Raw genomic sequence first — 8,795 nt, 5'->3', positions numbered from 1 at the left:
AAAGAGCAAGATGGTAAACTCAATCATATCAATAATTTCATTCAATGTAAATGGACTGAACAGTCCAATTGAAAGAGTTATTTCCAGACTGAATAGAAAAAGTAATATCCAATTATATGCTGTTTAAATGCAACGAAGTATACAGTACAAAGAGGATTCATAAAAATTTGTGTGTCTATATTAATAACCAAAGTAGATTTCAGACAAAGTATTAATGTTAAAGATTGCACAATAAAAAAAGGGAAATTCATCAGGAAGAGATAACAATCTAAATATAAAAGTAACTAACAACAGAGCTGTTAAAGGTATAGGAAGCTAAAATGGATAGAATTAAAGGAAGAAATAGGTAAATTCATTACATTAGAGATTTTAACACACCCTGCATCAGTCAGGAATCTTCAAAGAAACGGAACGTATGTGTGTACGTGTGCATGTGTGTAAAGAGGTTTATTTTCAACGAACTTGACCTAAATGACAGCTATAGAACACGACACCCAACATCTTCAGAGTAAGCACACTTTTCAAGTGCCAGTTGAACACGTGTCAAAATGGACCATATGCTGCTGTGAGTTCGAGCCCCGTGTCGGGCTCTGTGCTGACAGCTCAGAGCCCGGAGCCTTCTTCAGATTCTGTGTCTTTCTCTCTCTGCCCCTCCCCTGTTCATGCTCTGTCTCTCTCTGTCTCAAAAGTAAATAAACATGAAAAAATTTTTTTTTAAAAAATAGACCATATGCTGGACCATAAAATAAGTCTCAGTAATTTGCCAGACTACATGCTTGATCGCTTAATGGTTAACCACTTACTGACTGTGAACTTGGGCAAGTTAGTAGGCTTCTGTAACTCATTTTTCCTCATCTGTAACATGGGTACAGCAAGAGACTCTACCGTACACGTTGTGTGGTTATGCAGTTGACGAGGATTAATTGAGTTAATTTATGACAAGCCCTTCTCAGAGTGTCAAGTAAATGCTCAATAAAGAGCATTGAAATGGCAACGATGATGATGATATGATGATGATGCAGATGCACTGGCCCAAAGTAAACATAGAATTCCATGGAAGCCAGCCTATAGTCGATGATTAATCGTAGTAATAATCCCTTTCATCAGCAAGTACTATTGAAGTTTTAGTACATGCCAAGATCTCTGCAAGAGAAAAGAATGGTGGTAAAAAGCATCCACTTGCCCCTGCTTTCGTGAGGCTCAACATCTTGCCGGGGAAAGAAACACTAATCAAATAATCGCTTTGAGGTGAGTGAGGTGAAGAAAAGATTAGGACTCCAAGCAGGGCAAAGGGGACTCAACACAGTTGGGGAGGAGAGGGTTGCAGGACATAATGAGTGAAGGCTCATCTGACGCACTGAGAGAAGCCCAGCGTGGCTTCAGTGAGCAGAGGCAGGGAGGCCCGTGCGTGATGAGGTCACGATGCATGGTGACCACAGGGCACGGACCATAGACTCCATTCCGGCCACTGTGCTTGAGTCCCGCCCGTCCGCTCTGAATAAACACTTGAGCGAAACTACTGGTTTGACTGTTTTCAGGAATAGGCAAGAATTTCCCTACAGCCAGGATGGATTAACCAGTAGAGTTTTTGTTCTTGCTGCTCAGTGACATGTCAAGAATCACGGAGGAGGCAATGATTTTGCCAAAACACAGAAAACGAAACCAGGCAAAACTTTAACAGAAGGTTTTTCCAAGCGAAAACATCTGTTTCACTTGTTCACATTCCTCCAAGTTCAAGGCCTGCCACAAATGCTTCCACCTGAACAGCAACAGCCCAAACTGGACCAACACCCTAGCTTACCTTAGAACGTTCTTCCACTCTCCTCCCAGTACAATTTTCTTTATTTTTATCCTCATGAGCCGTGCAGAAAAAAGACATAGAGGGGCGCCTGGGTGGCTCAGTCAGTTAAGTGTCCGACTTCAGCTCAGGTCATGATCTCATGGTTTGTGAGTTCGAGCCCCACATCAGGTTCTGCACTGACAGTGCGGAGCCTGCGTGGGATTCTCTCTCTCTCCCCACTTGCTCCCTTTCTCTCTCTCAAAATAAATACATAAACTTTTTTAAAAAAAGAAAAGGAAATAGACTTTTCTTTTGGGGATGATTTTGAAAACACTGTGCGTTTGCACACGCATGTGCACACACACACACGTGCACACACATACATACACATTTCTACCGAATGAAATGGAACAGTGTCAAGAGCTATTACTATGGAATAATAATAATAACAAAAAAAAGACAGTAAAGCACATGCAAATCTCCAAATGTGAGTGTTAAAGTGTGGAAGAAGGGATATGGGTACAAATTAGAAATAAGAGGTGATATTATCATGAAAATCTACGATCTGCTGCTTCTCCCGGTGAGGAACAGGAACATGGCTACCAGCATCTCATCATAGAAAGTTCCAGAAAGCTGTGGTGGGGACATCAACCAAGTGGTCAGAAAGTGGCTGACATCATATGCTATGAGAAGGTATGTCTATTTATTTTTGTTTCTTCAAATTTTTAGGAGGATGAAAAAATGACATTTAAAACTACTTTGGAGAATGTAATTCTGTTCAGAAAGGAAGAAGATGACATTGGATGAAATGACGGAAATTGTGTAGAAAGTAATCCTGTCATCTTACCTTTGTAATGACCTGTAAAGGAAATTCTGAGAAAATATCATGTACCGACCCTAGGTTTTTGGAAATCAATTTTCAAGAAGTTCAAAGAAAAGACATTTATGATGTTATTTCCAGAGAAACTGAAAGGGAAGTCACCAGGGAGAGAGCCTTGACTGTTGACAATACAGTAGGGTCCTGGTGACCAGGAATGGGTGCAAGACAGATGGCATTCTGAGGGTAGGACAAAGCATGACATGTTGCCTACAAGGGAACCGTGATAATGGGGGTGGGGGGATAGGGATCAGGGTGGGTGTGAATGGAGAGGAGCCTATGGAAGCCACACGGGATGGTGGTGATGTTTCATGAATGTATACATATCCCTAAATTCATTGAGTTGTATATTTCAGACGATTTTTTTTAAAGAATGATACAGTCAGGTATAAAAGAAGAATGCCCATGTGGTATGAGAAATACTATATAAATAGGGGTAAACAACTGTCAAAAAATAGTAAGGTAGAGATGTCAGCAGGTGGAGATGGGAGGTTCTAGAAGGCAGGGAGACAGTTGGGAAGTGAGGGGTTTGGGCAATCCCCAAACACCTGGGCTAAGGCTGCAAGCAGACCCACTGGCCCGGAATAAGGGTCAAGGGCAACAGTTCTAGAGTCACATGGGCACCTCAGGTTTGTGGGGCTTGAAGCTTATACAGTTTGGGTCTTCAATTTAAGAAAAACAGTACAAAATTACACGCACGATGTTAAATACACAAGTGACTTCATTTAGAATGAGAAACCACAATGCATTATGTAATTGGAAAAGTTGGTGTTTGACGAAATAAAGAAAAATAATTCAATTTCACAACTATACTTGGCTCTCAACTCTATGATCTCTAAAACAAATGGCCTGATACATCTCTAAAATGCTTTCTTTTTATGTGTTTTGACTACACATTCTTTGATCACCTTTTCATATTACAATGACTTTGTAATATTATTTTTCTATAGAGTGAAAAGATAGTTCGGTCTTTCCTCTAACATGTCTGATCGAAATTTTTTAGAACAGATTTAGATTTGCAGAAAAACTGTGTAGGTAGTTCCCCATACACATCGTACCCAGTTTCCCCTCTTACTAGCCTCTTACTTTAATATGGTACATTTGCTACAATTAATTTACGGATATTAATACATTGTGGTTAAGTAAAGTCAATACGTTACTCAGATTTCCTTAGATCGCTGAATGTTCTTTTTCTGTTCCAGGATCCCATCCAAGACCCCACGTTGCACTCGGTTGTCCTGTCTCTTTAGGCTCCTCTTGGCTGTGACAGTTTCTCAGACTTGTCTTGTTTTTGAGGGCCGTTTTTGAGGGGGGCTGGTCAGGCATTTTGTAGAATGTCCTTTAACTGAGTTCTATCTAATGTTTGTCTCATGATTAGGCTGAGGTTGTAGGTTTGGGGGAGGAAAACCACAGAGGTCAAGCGTTACTGTCCTCACATCTCCTCAGAGGTACAGATGGCTCTTCCCCTTCCTCCCTCTCCTCATTTTGTCTTCTTTGAAAGAAAACCATTATTCATGGCCCACACTTAGGAAGCAGGGAGTTATGGTCCACCTTGGGGGCAGAGCGTCTCCATAAATCACTTTGAGATCCTCGGCATGAAAGATTTCTCTCTTTTCCTCCACTGATTTATTTACTCAATAATTTATTTATATCATTATAGATACATGGACATTTATTTCATACTTTGGATGATAACCCAATACTGTTTTCTTGATTTTGTTGCTCAAATCGTTTCCACCTGAACCATTAGGTGCTGTTTCAGTTGGCTTCTGTGCCTCTTTGAAATACTCCTGTCCATGTTTGTATGAGTATTAGTGTTAAATACCTCTTTGCTTTCTAACCCTATAGGATACACCAGGATCAGCATGTGTATTTCCTTCCCCAGTTACTAAGATGCTAAGTTACTAAGATGCTACTAAGATGTAGCTGTTCTATAGAGTCTCTTGGATCATCATTCCAGCTTCTTCTCCATGGTTCTCTGTAACCTTCCACCTCACCAGTGAGAAAGCAGGTGCCCACCATCCACTATCCTTTGCTTACCTATCCAATTCCAGGTATACATGTACAGTATGTAAGAATTGCTAACCCTTACCCCTGTGAGACACAACTTTATCGACTAGAGTATAGTGCTTACGTACAGCTTCTTTGGCCTTGAGTCTTATAGACTCCACCAATTTCCAAAGTTACTGAGGTCAGCACCTTTTCCCCCAGCCCCTTCAGGACGGTCATTTCATACTTCATACAGTTAGATTATTTTGTTGCATTCTGCGTTACATCCTTAGATCCCCTGACCACCTAAATGATTTTTAAAATTTTGTGTGCGTTAGAGCTCACTCCGTGCTGTAAAATGAACAGGATGATGAGTCCGTGGTAACGGACTTTGTTTTGCCTAATAATGGTTCAGAGAGGTTTCTTTCAGATTTGTTACTCATTCTTAGCAATTTCAAATACAATTTTTAGGATTTACCAAAACTGGGAAAACTCTACCGAGGTTCCATCAATGAGCTGTAGGATTTGAAAGAACTTTCCGCAGACTGCCAGCTGGTGCCATGCATTGCAAGCCCTGCCTCTTCCCCACACCGACATATTTCTGATGCCACAGCCCCGCGTATTTGTGTCACAGCACCAAGTGAGCCCGCAGAGCGAGCAGTAGAAGTATTCTTGGAAACCAATCTTGCTAGTAGTGTCTTAACTATACATGGAAGTATTTAGAACCACATAAAACACCTCTGTGGTTGTAAATTATTGTAGCTCCAATATCTACTTTTACAAATTTTTCAAAAATATGTGACCATGTGGACATGATCCTATGACCCTTAGGAAATGAGGGACCCCAACGATTAAATTTATTGGCTTCATGGCAAATCTCCCTCTGAGTCAGACAGATCATGCATTCGACAAATATTTACCGAGCACCTAATATGTAAAGAGCTGTGTGTTCTGTGATAAATGAGACAGAGTCCCTGCCCTCCTGCCCTCATCATAAGCCCATGCCAGTACAAAGAAACGGTACAGCTTATCAACGAGTAAACAAGTAATTTCAAAGCCTTTTTTGCCATGAAGAAAATCAACAGGGTGATCGGAGGCAGAATAAGACGAGTACCCGGTTTAGAAAAACTTCTAGGGAGGTGACATTTAAGCTCAGACGTGACGGAAGGAAAGGAGTCAGGAAGGCAAAGAGCTCGGGAAGAGCCTTCAGGAGGGGAAATGGCAGACTGAAATATATTACGGCCGGAAAGAGGACAAGCTCCTCCGGGAGTTGATGGGGCCAGAATTTAAAGACAGAAGAGAAAGGGCTAAGATTGAGGCCGTGCAATGAGATGGGTCGGACGCTACAGCACCTTCCTGTAGACCAAGAAAGAGTGAGTTTTATTCAAAAGGCAGAGATAGCGCTGAAGCCGTTTTAACAAGGGAGTGACTGGTTGAGACTTTATTCTTTTATTTATTTTTAAAATTTTTTAAATGTTTATTAAAACATTGAAACAAGACAGAGAGAGAGAGAGAGAGAGCGAGTGGGAAGGGGAAGAGAGCAAGGGAGACACAGACTCCGAAGTAGGCTCCAGGCACTGAGCTGTCAGCACAGAGCCCGACGTGGGGCTCGAACTCACGGACCACGAGATCGTGACCTGAACTGAAGTCGGACGCTTCACGGACTGAGTCACCCAGGCGCCCCTGAGACTCCTCTTTTAAAGAAAATGTCAGTGAGGGGAATAGATGGGCAGAGGAAATTATAAAGGAAGCAGGGAGACCAGTTCCCATTCCCAGACGTTGGGGAAGTTATTTAACCTCTCTTAGACTCAGTGTCCTGATCTGTGAAATGGGCAGACACGGTTCCAGTGTCTATTTTTGTGAAGACTGGATGAAGCTACGTGAGCACAGCATTTGTGTAACACCACGGCCGGCATACTGGCAATGCTCGGAAACGGTTAGCTCTTACGACCCTTGGTATCGTAATTGTTAGGAGCAAAGCAGGGTGTAGCGCTAGGGGGGAACTGGGAGTTGAAGGGGCGAGCACTGAGGGGTAAGGGGCCAGAGCCCAAGCCGAGTTGTACGAAGGCAGCCTCCGCCGGGAAAGGACCCGTGTTCTGGGCAGCGTGGGTGATGGGGGGCCGGCGTGCAGTGGGGTCAGTAACTCCTGCTCGAGGTCAGATTTATGCCAGGAACAGTGCTCACGGCATCGCGGCCGATGGCCTGGGGGCCGAGTTGGGGTGCAGCAAGAAGCCGGGTCTCTCGGCCCGCCCTCTGTCGGCCCAGGGAGTCCCCTGATGAGGCACACACCACCTGGGACACAAAAGAGTGACTGGAACTTGGGGACCCGAAGGGGACGGCGTCAGCCCTAAGTGTTCTCTCTCGCCGAGCCAGGCGCGCCGTTGAGCGGACCCACGGACAGGAGGCCAACATCCCAAATGAACTGAAGTTGAGGAAGATACACATTCAGCTTTGACTGCATTTATTTCATTTGCTGCGTTTACGGCAAGGGCAGCGAGGGAAGGAAGGAAGCCCTGGAGCCTCTGGGGTTATCGTTTCTGAGTCAGGGATTTGAGGCTCCAACTTTGGCAGAAGGTGGCAAGGGACCCCGGGCTGCTTCCTCTGCAGTGAGACGTCCCATCTGGAAGAGGCCAGACCCCGGGATCCACCCGTGAGCAAGACTGGAGAGTAGCTGCTGTCACAGAGTTTCCAGCCCTGGTGACAAATTATAAAGCGACAAGACAAGAGGAAGGCTATACGTTCTCTTAGTCCAAGGGACAGGCACATACCCTTGTCCGGGGGATGACGAGGGCTGGCAGGGAAAGTTGCTGACGAAATGCAGAAAGTTCTCTTTCCTGGGAAGCTTGGTGCACCCCCTTCTTCTCTCATGCCTCCGAGACGCCCCTCTTCTCTCTCCGATTCCTCGCCTTCCTTCCCTCCAAACCTGGCCAAACTCTCTCCTCCCTTTGCCTCCGCCTCATCCAGTCTCAAACCCGGCCCCACAGCCCGCTTGCTTCTCATACGGAGTGTCTGACCCTCCCTCAACCTCTCCAGCTCACGCCTCCATCCTCTGGAAATAATATATTTTTTTCCCCTCTCAGACAGAGAAACCATTTATTGAGCATTTCTCAGATGTACCACGCACCGAGCAACTTTTCACATTTACTTTTTCACTTCTACCTTATGAGATATGTTCCGGTATTTTCCTGATTTTACAAATAAGAAAGCTGAGTTGTAGGGAGATGAAGTCACTTGCCCAAGGTTACACAGGAAGTAGAAACTACCAGACTTGATCTGGGGTCGGTTGATTCCCAAGGCCACGCTCTTGACTGTTACACCATCCTGTCTTCAAGTGACTGTGATACACCCTGTAACTCTGGATGACCTTCACGTGGGGAAAGGGCATTTATGACTTAACAGGGGTCACAAGAGACTGAGCTGCACCCGCCCACACAGGGCAGCTCTGTCCCCTGGTGGGCTCGACAGGGCCAGGGTGCCTGCCCCCGGGAATGTGGTGCTTACACTCCTTGGTGATGGATGGGGATGTTCCCCCCAAGGTGAGGATGGCCTTAGGAAGAACGCACTTGGAGAAGACCTAGAAGGTGGTTCGAGGAGCCACGGAGCATCGGAAGCAGGCATCTGACCCACTGGGCTGGTGGACTGTTTGCTCAGGTCCGGAGAAGGAGAAGGCAAAGCCACGTTGTCTTAGGTGCCCGGGCGGGAGGGAAGGGGTCATCTGCAGTTTCGTAGCCACACTCCTCACAGGCAAGGGAGCGTCTGTGAAGGTAGATATGGTGACAGAAGTGAGCCAAGGCTAGACATTCCCTTTCTGAAAATTTATTTATTTACTTCAGTCATCAAATATGCATAGCGCTCCTCCTGTGTCCCAGGCTGAGGCTAAGTACTGGGCGTCCGGGACCGAACAAGAGAGACAAATGCCCCTGCCCGTAGAAGTTTAATTTGAGAGCCTCTTGCGGCACGTGAATGAATCAGCCACCAACAGGCACCAGATCGTGCTGGTGACGTGGGATGCCGGCTCTGAAGGTGAGCACTGTTCGAGCTGTCAAAGGAATGGATCCGACAGCAAATATTCACTGTAAGAAGCTTCTTGGCTACACAGCAGAAGTTTATTCGGAAGTCCTTTCAAAGGCGCACCAGAGAGAGATCCCT

General features: G+C 45.1%; 1 long non-coding RNA gene across 1 annotated transcript; it reads right to left on the bottom strand.

Moving 5' to 3' along the window:
- Nucleotides 1–7,090: 7,090 nt before the first annotated feature.
- LOC122212038 lies at nucleotides 7,091–7,976 on the bottom strand. Its single transcript, XR_006198957.1, has 2 exons — nucleotides 7,806–7,976; nucleotides 7,091–7,340 (listed from the first exon to the last, which is right to left on the bottom strand). It is a non-coding gene; the product is annotated as an uncharacterized LOC122212038 (long non-coding RNA).
- Nucleotides 7,977–8,795: the final 819 nt, after the last annotated feature.

Source organism: Panthera leo, chromosome F3, assembly GCF_018350215.1.
Source record: "Panthera leo isolate Ple1 chromosome F3, P.leo_Ple1_pat1.1, whole genome shotgun sequence".
NCBI lineage: Eukaryota > Metazoa > Chordata > Mammalia > Carnivora > Felidae > Panthera > Panthera leo.
Note: the sequence above shows the minus strand (reverse complement) of the source record. Positions and strands in the feature narration are given on the sequence as shown.